Source organism: Adiantum capillus-veneris, chromosome 29, assembly GCF_014529385.1.
Source record: "Adiantum capillus-veneris isolate H3 chromosome 29, ASM1452938v2, whole genome shotgun sequence".
NCBI classification, from domain to species: Eukaryota; Viridiplantae; Streptophyta; class Polypodiopsida; order Polypodiales; family Pteridaceae; genus Adiantum; species Adiantum capillus-veneris.
In genome coordinates this window covers 24,083,716-24,094,797 of record NC_140959.1, presented here as the reverse complement: position 1 = coordinate 24,094,797, position 11,082 = coordinate 24,083,716, and the positions used below count along the sequence as shown (strand labels likewise).

The 11,082-nt window shown below is 45.7% G+C and overlaps 1 pseudogene; it reads left to right on the top strand.

Moving 5' to 3' along the window:
- Nucleotides 1-6,226: 6,226 nt before the first annotated feature.
- Nucleotides 6,227-9,940, top strand: LOC147418907 (uncharacterized; annotated as a pseudogene).
- Nucleotides 9,941-11,082: the final 1,142 nt, after the last annotated feature.

Sequence of the window (11,082 nt, the reverse complement as noted above, 5' to 3'; positions counted from 1 at the left end):
ATTGGTTTAACCATTCAGGTCAGGGGTCAACTACATCTGTAGACCTGTGGCAAGAAAACCTCTTTTTGCAGGATGAGAGCTTCATGGTAACTCTCTCTCTCTCTCTCTCTCTCTCTCTCTCTCTCTCTCTCTCTCTCTCTCTCTCTCTCTCTCTCTCTCTGTTTGTGTCATTTCTGACATTGTATGTGCAGTCTTGGATTGCTGACAAGGATGACTTCCTTCGGTGCTGGACAAGAGAGTATCGAGGAAGGGATGCGGCCCTAGCACAGTACCTTTCAAAGCTCTGCGAGTCGCCGATAGTAGTTTTTCACAATTCCATGTCACAAGAGGGTTCAATAGCAACTTACACATTCAAGACACTATCACGCTTCTTGGGTGGACCGGTGCTGCCCAAAAGTGCAGATAAAGTCATTCTTGTGGACAAAGTGTTTGCTAGAGATTGTTTTGGTTACTGCCCAGGCTATACAGGTGGTCGGGCAGCGTATTACTACACCTACACAGCAATGGCACTAGCTCTTGGTAGACAAAACCCAGATGAACTTTTAGAGTATGGCAAACATCTCATGATTCGTTACAAGGGTGACGTGCCAAAAAACAAAATTGAACCTGCAAGATCTTGATACACTTCAAGTACCAATTGTATAAGATCATGTATTACATAAATTTTGTACAATGTCATCCACTCAGAGTATCTTTCTCCACTTGTGATTCACATACACCATTGTCTCTCTCCACCTTCGTTGACTTTCACGAGCTCCGGAGTTGTTGTATGCCATTGATCTTTTAGCTTTTTGTTGTTGTAAATGTCTGATGGCTTGTGCTGTTGCTGAATTTGCCAAGACTTCTTTTGCCTGCATTCGATGAATGATTCTACGATAGAACCATTCAAATAGTTCTCTCAAACTGTTAGCCTTGATTCGAGAGCCACCATGTCGTGTGTGCCTGAAATAAGCATTTCTCGCCATGTAATGAGACTTTTCCATCCCTTGGGTATTCCATATTGCCGGGTTCCCATACTTCTGTATAAAATATGGCAAATGATTGAAGATGATGTGCTAGATATGAAAACAAATTAGTTAGAATGTTTTACAGTCACATATTTGCACATAAGAGAGAAAGAATACATTATAATACCATGTAGTGAGTAATCTGGGTGTCTGTCCATGCTGTCTTGAATGATTTTTTCAGAAGGTTGAGATTTTCCTTGAACTTGTTCATATCACCTTGTGACCAGTCATCTTTGTCGCACATCAAAAATAGGATGTCTATTGATCGCCAAACCTCAGCCTTCGCGTTACGAGTAGTTGGTTCGTGGTCTTTGACTGCAATATGTAGCTTTTTCCAGCTCTGATACTCTACCTTGCTAACATAAGATGTGTTATATATTTTTCCATGTTTTGTTAGCTTTGGATCTCTTGTACCTTGGGGCTTAGATAAAAACCTCCGTGCCTTCACCCCACCGATGGATGGTTTGCATGGGACATCCTTCTCAGCAGTTGATCTCTTTTCATCCCGCTGGATTTTCACATTGCCACCATGAAGCCCCATATCCGACAATACCATTTCTAAGCACTGCAGGGCTACTTGTCGTTCTGCAGAGTTCTTAATCTTCCAAGCAAACCCGATGTATAAGTAGACCAATTTCTCTACAATTCTACAAAGGGCATGCATTGTACAAATGTGGACATTCACAAGTGGTATTTTCAAAACTGGTCGAAAAGCAGGATCTTCAATGTGACGTGTTGGAGCTTTTCTCCACCACTTTGGGTCCATGACCTTTGCAGGCTCCATGCAGAACAAACACGGTGACTTTGCCATTGCACCCATTCCACAATTATACATGCACTTTAATGTTTTAAGGTCACCTGCAAGATGCCACTGAACTTGAAAGTCTCCCCTTCCATCTAGACGTAGTACCTCTCCCTGGTTAGTCTGTCGATCAATCAGCTCCGGAATATTAGTTCGATGGAACACCCAATATAGAATCTCATGATCTTCTTTCTTTACTTGCAACACAAAATAAATGAGACTTAAGTAGATCTGAACATTTGAGCTTACTTGAGAATATCGCTTACCTCAAACGCACCAAGCCACCATATGTTAGATTCTGATTGAACACTAAAATATAAAGGATCATCACTGGGACACTTTGAGAGGGCTCTATTCATTAAAGTAATAGTAACACGCTCTAGCTTTTTCTCTTTAACAAGCTCACACTCATCCAGTTTTAACACAAAATGTAATAGTCCACGTGACTCTTCAAATGTGATGTTGTAAAACTCCACCATTCTCTTCTGTAGTATCCGCAGGTCCATAAAAATATTGTTGAACTCATCATATGCCATGTTCGCTCCATGGCCACTGTAAGTTGCTTTAATATGAAAGGGCTGTCCAAGATAGTCTCCCTGTGCCTCGTTAAGCTGAAGCCTCTCTTTCCAAACACTTGAGGCTGATGGTAGAAGTTTGGATTTTATACCCTTCCTAACAAAGATGGATGAGACAGACTTTTGGATAGCCGAATATCCTCTTTTGCTTACACCAAGTGAATCAAGTGTGCCTTGTATCTCTTTTGCAGGCACTGAGTTCTCTGAAATAAAGCGGTCCACTACATTTCTTTGTAGAACCTTAAACTTCTTGTCATGTACTATATCTGCTGCCAGGCTTCTACTTATAAGTGGCTTCAATCTCTTTCCTATATTGGCTTTGGGGTCAATGTTTTCCTTGTCAGGATAGATTGAGTCTCTACATGAAGACAATGCATAAGTAAATAACAGAAAATTTGCTTCACTAACACTATTTAGGCACATGAAAACAATGCATAACAAGAAAAAACAAAGAGATTACTGAACTAAGACAATGTAGCCAACCAAGAAGCATCACCTTAATGCTCGGATTCTTTTCTTGAGACCTCCTGATGCAACCTGCAATGTTTCAAGATTGCGCAATTTCTTCTTTCGGATACGACCACCCAAGATGGTGTCCTTCATTTGACAACTTCGCACCTTTCCTTTCAGTTCTTGTACCTCTGTTTTATGTTGCAAAATGGTAACCTGATCTGTAGAATGTAAATGTGAAAGGCGAACAATCTCACATTGTTGAGCTTGGAGAATGCTCTTGTAAGTTCCAGCTTCTCTTGTAAGTGATTTACAATAACCCAGAAGGCCGTTTTCTCCATCACCAGCAAAGGTCAATAAGCTTGTAGGATTGACAAACGGTGGAGACGCATTAGTTATTGGATTCTTAGGGTAGAGAGAGCCTCTCGTCCAGATATCTATGTGTTTAGCTCCTTGAGCTCTGAGCGTGTCTATGGAGGTGGGAGGTATATGTGTGTTTGTTTTACTGCGCTTAATCAATGGTTGGTACTCATTGTCCAAATCAATGTGAAGGTGATATTTGGCTCGTTTGTGGGTAACATTTGTGCCATTTGAGGAGTGCGCCATTAGCCAAATGTGCAGGTTTAATGGAAAGTGAATAGCGGCTGCGGATTCGTCCCTCCATGTTAGCCTCATTCCCTCCGTATTGACGTTGTTCATTCAATGCAACTAAAAAGAGGATTATCCCTCAATCACTACGAACGAATGTTCAGAGGAGTAAGGAATCTACTTAAAGTACACTTTTTGAAGTTTTACTATGAAAGACCCAGCTCTTTTATTTGCCATTTTTTCTAGAGAGAGAGTGCAAAAAATACATTTTCGTAGAAGGCCCTCCAAATGACCTCCGAAATTTCCTAATGAGGCTCATGTGGAAAGCAATGTGTATGAGCCAATGGTTGAGCAACTTAAGTTGATAGGTCATCTCATTGATTGGCCTAAGAATCTGAAAGGGACCATAGTACCTTTTTGCTAACTTAACGTAGTACTTTAATTTGGTGTCCTGTAGAATTCTTGCCCGTTGTGTGCCTTAATTGAGCCTTGGGAAACTTAAGCAAGACCCAATCATTTTTTATAAAGGCTAGATATCTTCTGTGCTTATCAACAGCAGCCTTTTGCCTTTACTGAGAAATGGAAATAGAATCCTTTTTCTTCTCTTATTTTCTCTCTTCCCTCTTTGAACTATGGTGAAGAGGAGTATGCGATGGTCTTCTCCGTTTAGGGGGTGTTGGAGAGCATTTTTCCCGCCGTCTTTGTGGAGCCATCTCCACCGAGGTGGTAGGAGACTCACTTCTTTCTCTTCTTTCAGTGGGGGCTCTACCGTTGAAACTTGGGTTCTCCTTTGGGAGGGAGATGCTTCATCGATGTTAACCCTCAGGCACATTCCTATCACCTAAGACGGACGCCGTATTATTTATTTGGTAGAGTCAGGTACCGGGCTTGTCGGTCCAATAGGAAAAGGGTAAGAGTGATCACCGATGAGAGGTGCACTCTAACTGGAACATTCAAGGGATTAGTTGGCTAAGCATGGGTGCCCAAGTGTGAATGGGGCGAGCTCATATAAAAGTCAACTAAACCTAAAATTCACTCATTCTCTCATTTGTGCAATTGAAGAGTGCTCTTGCTCCATCTCCATCTTCTTCTTCTTCATCTCCTTGTGTATGTGTGTGTATGCGTGAGAGAGAGAGAGAGAGTGATTGAGCATTGCGACCACAACACGACGGCGGCCAACCGGTTGAGCGCGGCGTAGCGGCGGCTCCTTCTTTTTCGTGGCGAGGAATCCTCCACGACATCAAGCGTAGAGTGGCGAGTGACATACCATCACCATCTTTGAGCTTACTAGTTTAAGCTAGTTGCGTGCTTGGAGTCATTTGTGGCTTGCACACAGTGTATCGGCAAGTCCCTTGCATTGACACGTGCGATAGACGGGCACATTTTTGGCGCCATTGCCGGGGAATGCAATACATTAAGCTTGAATGGCACTCTCTGCTTCTTTGTGGTGCAATTTCAATTGTAGGAAAGGTAGAGAAGGAAGGCGTTTGTGTTGAGAAGAAGGAGTTTGTTTTGTTGCTGTGTATTATTTTGTTAATAAGGAATTGAAAGGTACTATGTTTTCTTTGTTAATAAGGTTTTGAAAGGTACTATGTTTTCTCTGTGATAAGGTGTTAGTATTAAGGTTGTAGATCCATAATGTTAGTTCTGTGTAAAGTACACTAAGTAGTTATGTTAGCTAGTGAGTTGTTGTAGTAGTGTGTTAGTGTGTAAAAGTAGCTGTATTAGTGATAAGTAGGTAGGTTAGGTGTGTGTGTGCTCGCACGCACATCGTGGCCGCGGCGACCTTATCCCAAAAAAAATAAAAAATAAAAATAAAGGTAAGACCGAGATCAGGAATATCTCCCAAACCCAAGCCCATACCCAAACCCAAGCTCACGCTCAGGCTCAGGCCTCAGTTGCCTTTTAAACTTACGTATTTAGCCTCACACGTTGGTGCACCCAAGGTGTGTCGGACCATGGAAAGTGTTAGCAACAGGTGCATGGCAACAAACAGATTGATGATAGCGTACTTGGACAGGTATTTGAGGCAGTTTTAAGCAAGCACCGTAGTGGTATGCATGCCAAGTGCGGCCCTTTGCAGGTCAAGTCATGGGTTTTGAGTTCTATGAGTCAGGAAGCTTCAAGGTGGTGCAGTTGTGGTATTTATGTTGGATGGGTGGCCAAGATGGGTGGCCAGAAGGACGACCGCCACTTGGGGCTAGTTTGCATGAGCCTGAAGGGGCGGGACTTGGTTGCAAAAGGAGGCCGCCAGAGGGCAAGAAGGGGATGGCGCTGCAGGAGAGCGGCCTATGAGTTGACGGGAAGGCTTGAGGGGCCGAGGAGGTTTCAGGAGAGTGTAGAGGAGGCGAGGAGCCGCCAGGCCAGGAGTTGGCCGCCAGTGAAAGGAGAAGAAGAGAGGGGGGGCCTCAAGGGAGGCGCTGTATGCAGCTTGGGGAGCAGTCGATGCAAGGGAAAGGCCACGAGGGCTGCAATAGACAGAGGAGGGCAAACGGGGCGCCAGTTTGCATGGAATGAAGGTAGCAGTGCCAGTTGAGAAGGAGGGGAGCCGCGAGTGAGAGGAGAAGCTGAGCTTGGTGGGTGGTGGATGTCATAAGGAGCCGAGGGGCTGCATCTGTGAGAAGAAGGCGGGCTGGTTTGTGAGAGGAGGCCAGAGCTACAGGGCAGCACAAAAAAAAAAAAAGAGCCAGGGGCGGCCATATCACGGGGGCGTGTCCTCAGTTGAGAGGGAGATGGAAAGACAGGAAGGCCAAGGAGATCTCGGGAAGGAGGTCAACCGGGGTGGGTAGCTCATAGAGCAAGGCTGCGAGCTACAAGTCTAGAAGAGGAGGAAGGAAACGTTGTCGAGAAAGTGAAGGAGAGGAGGTGGGTATGGTCCGAGAAGGTGTCGAAGCTGCAGAGAAGGGGCACACAGGGGCCGCCATGGGCTGCATGGGGGTGGAGAGAAAGAGGGGTAGTTAGTTGAGTAAAGGAATTGCTTGCAAAAGGCCACTACAAGGGCTGAGCGGATTGCATCGAGTCGGCGGGCACCATCATTGTATTTCGATACCATTTTGTGATACATTGAGTGCTTGTGGGTGTCGTGAATGGTTTGAATTCAATTGCTTTTTTTCCCTCTAATCTCGGGCAGTAGGTCCGTGGTAGCGTTGGCTCCGGACAGGTTGCGTGTGTGTGCAGGGAGAGAGAGGGAGAGAGTGAATATGGTTACAGATTGGCTGTGATTTTGTATGCGGTCGAGGCTTACGAGGTCTCCCGGTGTGTGTGTTTACAGAGTTTTGTGCAATGGTGTCTGCGTCGATAAAGGTGATTGTGTGTAGCGGATGATTGTTCGAAGGCAGTCTTTATTGTGAAGGTCAGCAGGAAGTGTGCGTATGTGTGTGATTCTATGTGGCTTGGGGTGCTGGATACCTGCTAGGCTATAGAGAGGCATCGAGTTTGTGTCCTGTGTGTTGTTCCATTTCCCCCATCCCATCAGTGGTGCCCCCACGAAGGAGCTACTGATTTCTCCTTGGTGAAGTTGAAGACGATGTTGCGGTGTGTCCAGGTTCAAAGAACAAGTGATGCTAAGAAAAATGTGGTCGGGTTTTTCGACTTTTACAGGTGCTGAAGATGCAGAAGTGTGGCACACAGGACTATAATCTTTTCCTGCTAGAGAGCGGCCTATCGAGAGAAGAGGGAGTGGCCCAAGCTTTCCTGCTCCTGGTTCGTGGCAAAGCAAAGGTATGGTATGAGAGCTTGCAGGCTGAAGAAAAGTTGGATTGGGGTACATTGGAACCGGCATTTCGAAGCCGATATGTGGTCAACTCGCAGTGGAGTGAAGCGAAGCAGATGATGGACAAGCTAAAGCAAAGCCTTGACGGTGATTTCCGAGCATTCGTGTGGGAGTTCAAGGCCATATGGAGCAAGTTGGATAAGGTAACTGCTGTAGAGAATGCAAATTTTTTGAAGATGACCAAGTTTGTGGACTGCTTGCATGTCAAAGTGCAAGATAAAATCGAGATGGATGGGCCGTGCACATATGAGGAGGCAGTAGCCTACGCACAGAGCAGGACGAAGAAGCTTTTAAAGAAGCAGCAGGCAAAGCACATTCTCGCGAGTCCATTGGTGCCAAGGCCAATTGCTAGGGAAGAGCCTCAGGTAATCGGACCCTTTGTTGATGCACATGTGTTAGAAGCAGATAGTTGTGATGACAGAGTAGAGACGATACCGTGTGGGCCTATGAGGCCTCAGCAACTGCAGAGAGGAGTCTACCAAGTACTGCCTGATGTGCTTGACCAAGTGGCTTCCGAAAAACAAGCAGTGGAGAAGATAGCTGAAGTGCCAAAGTTGGTGAATTTTGTGGAGAAAGTCGAGCTGTGTTTGAGCTATAGCAGTGCCTTGGATACGGATAGCACATGGGAAACGGAGTCTGCTTTCTCAAGGTATGAGACCTATGATGTTAGTATGTAGATAATTTGGTCAAAGAACGGCAAGTTGCAGGTGAAGAGCCAGTTTGCAAAGACCAAGGGGTTGGGCAACCCTCTCTCGAACCTTGTGATGGTCAGACCATGCTGACTGAAGAGGAATGTCTTGATGAAGATGGTTGGGGATTCGATGAGCCGGTGGTTGAGGTTGATGACGCGTCACAGATTTCGGTTACTAAAGCTATGGCGAGGATACAGGATATGCGAGGCTGTGTGCCTGCTCCAGTACCGCTTGAAGAGCCTACAGATGAGGTTGCCTTGCTTAAAGACAATGATGCTATGGAGATCTCTCTAGACAATGGCTGGGAGACACAGGATGCAGAAGATATGCAGGGTGTGCAGGTTTGTTAATTTGGGTGTGGAAATGGTCCATGTATACAATTTTTTGAAGGGTGGTGCTATGAAGGTCTACAAGACTGGTTGGCTGACAAAGTTACAGGTGCAAAGCAAAGAATACTTGCCTATGTGTTACACACGGATGACGACGATCAAAGTTATATTTTTTATCCTGGTGGAAGCTTCGTTACAATTGGGGAAGCCTACGGCTTTCCATTTGACCCGGGCGGGCTTTCCAGTAGATGAATATCTCTCTCGGTCTATCTAGTTCTTATGTAAATAATATCTATCAGTTTTTTTCTTATGCACTGATATATTACCTAAATAATGCTATGGTTGAGCATAAATGCTCAACGAGGGGTTGGGCAATGATGGTGTACCCAAGGTGTGTCGGACCATGGAAAGTGTCAGCAACAGGTGCATGGCAACAGACAGATTGATGATAGCGTACTTGGACAGGTATTTGAGGCAGTTTTAAGCAAGCACCGCAGTGGTATGCATGCCAAGTGCGGCCCTTTGCATGTCAAGTCGTGGGTTTTGAGTACTATGAGTCAGGAAGATTAAAGGTGGTGCAGTTGTGGTATTTATGCTAAATGGGTGGCCAAGATTAGTGCTTCAAAGTTTTTCATGTGCTCGAGTGAAGGTGCTTTGCCATTCATCAGTTGGATGTCGCATTGAGCTCGAAGGAAGAAACCAATCGTGATGGTAGTGTTCGAGATCCTCTAATCAAAATACGACAAGTGGGGGGCTGTTTTTATGCTAGGTACTAAAGGCTTGGTGTTCGTCAACAAGCAATGTGGTTGCTTTCAGTTGATATATTCTGGTATGTGCATTCACTCGCAGCACGACGGAAGGTGGCTATGTTTCGCATGTGCAAGGGGGCCAAGCCCAAAGGCTTTTTAAAGCTATATATATATATAAAAAGCGGATGGCTGCAGTCGACGAACAGTGCCGATAGAGAAGCTAGCCACTATGCAGTGGAAGCGCCAGAAGGAGGACCGCCACTTGGGGCTAGTTTGCATGAGCCTGAAGGGGCGGGACTTGGTTGCAAAAGGAGGCCCCTTATGACATCCACCACCCACCAAGCTCAGCTTCTCCTCTCACTCGCGGCTCCCCTCCTTCTCAACTGGCAGCGCTACCTTCATTCCATGCAAACTGGCCCCCCGTTTGCCCTCCTCTGTCTACTATAGCCCTCATGGCCTTTCCCTTGCATCGACTGCTCCCCAAGTTGCATACAGCGCCTCCCTTGAGGCCCCCCCTCTCTTCTTCTCCCTTTCACTGGCGGCCAACTCCTGGCCTGGTGGCTCCTCGCCTCCTCTGCACTCTCCCGAAACCTCCTCGGCCACTCAGGCCTTCCCGTCAACTCATAGGCCGCTCTCCTTCTTAGCCGAGAGGCTGCATCTGTGAGAAGAAGGCGGGCTGGTTTGTCAGAGGAGGCCAGAGCTGCAGGGCAGCACAAAAAAAAAAAAAGAGCCAGGGGCGGCCATATCACGGGGGCGTGTCCTCAGTTGAGGGGGAGATGGAAAGACGGGAAGGCCAAGGAGAGCTCGGGAAGGAGGTCAACCGGGGTGGGTAGCTCGTAGAGCAAGGCTGCGGGCTACAGGTGTAGAAGAGGAGGAAGGATTGCATCGAGTCGGCGGGCACCATCATTGTATTTCGATACCGTTTTGTGATACATTGAGTGCTTGTGGTTGTCGTGAATGGTTTGAATTCAATTGCTTTTTTTCCCTCTAATTTCGGTCAGTGGGTCCGTGGTAGCGTTGGTTTCGGACAGGTTGCGTGTGTGTGCAGAGAGAGAGAGAGAGAGAGAGAGAGAGAGAGAGAGAGAGAGGGAGAGAGTGATTATGGTTACAGATTGGATGTGATTTTGTATGCGGTCGAGGCTTGCGAGGTCTCCCGGTGTGTGTGTTTACAGAGTTATGTGCAATGGTGTGTGCGTCGATAAAGGTGATTGTGTGTAGCCGATGATTGTTCGAAGGCAGTCTTTATTGTGAAGGTCGGCAGGAAGTGTGTGTATGTGTGTGATTCTGTGTGGCTTGGGGTGTTGGATACCTGCTGGCCTATAGAGAGGCATCGAGTTTGTGTCCTGTGTGTTGTTCCATTTTCCCATCCCAGCGTAGCTAAAAATTGACCTTTTGAAGGACCAACGGAGCTTTAGGTGACCAAACGTTGTGCTGTAAAGCACACCGCGACCCTCTAAGTGATATGCTCGTTAGAGCTATCACATACTTTAATTAAAAAAAAACCGATCATTAAAAGACATTAAAAAACAAGTGAAAACAGACGCTTAAAAAAGTAAGCGGTTAACCTTCGAGGTTATTCCCCAACACAAAAAATTGACAAGCTCTTGTTTACTAATTACCAAAAGGTCAAGTCAAGACTTCTCGTCTCACTTAAGTTCATCGGAAGCTAGTGCAACATTGGCTTCTAAGATGCCACTTCATTCTCCGAGTCCTCCTAATTGCAAATTTAAGGATAAAATAAAGCTTGAAGAGGTACCTTGCAGGGATCTCCAAAAGGTTGCTTTATCTGATCATTTTGCTTTTGGACCCACTTTCCTTGAGGAAAAGGTCTTGCCTAGCTAAGAAGTCTATTGTGAGATCAATAGACAGAAACGACACTACCCAGAGCCAAATACAAGTTCTTCTGCACAGGAAAGGCCCAAGTCTTCGGTGCATTTGCATGTTGATGGATGCATAGATAAAGTCATGAAGAAAAAAGATTCTATATTGTGAGTGTTGCTTTCACTGTTCAAAACACCCAAGGTCATGGCATAGCTAGAGAACCATCTAATCCCAGGATATCTAGGCCAATATTGAAAGAATCTTTTAGCCCTAGCTCACAGAATGGTGATTTACAAC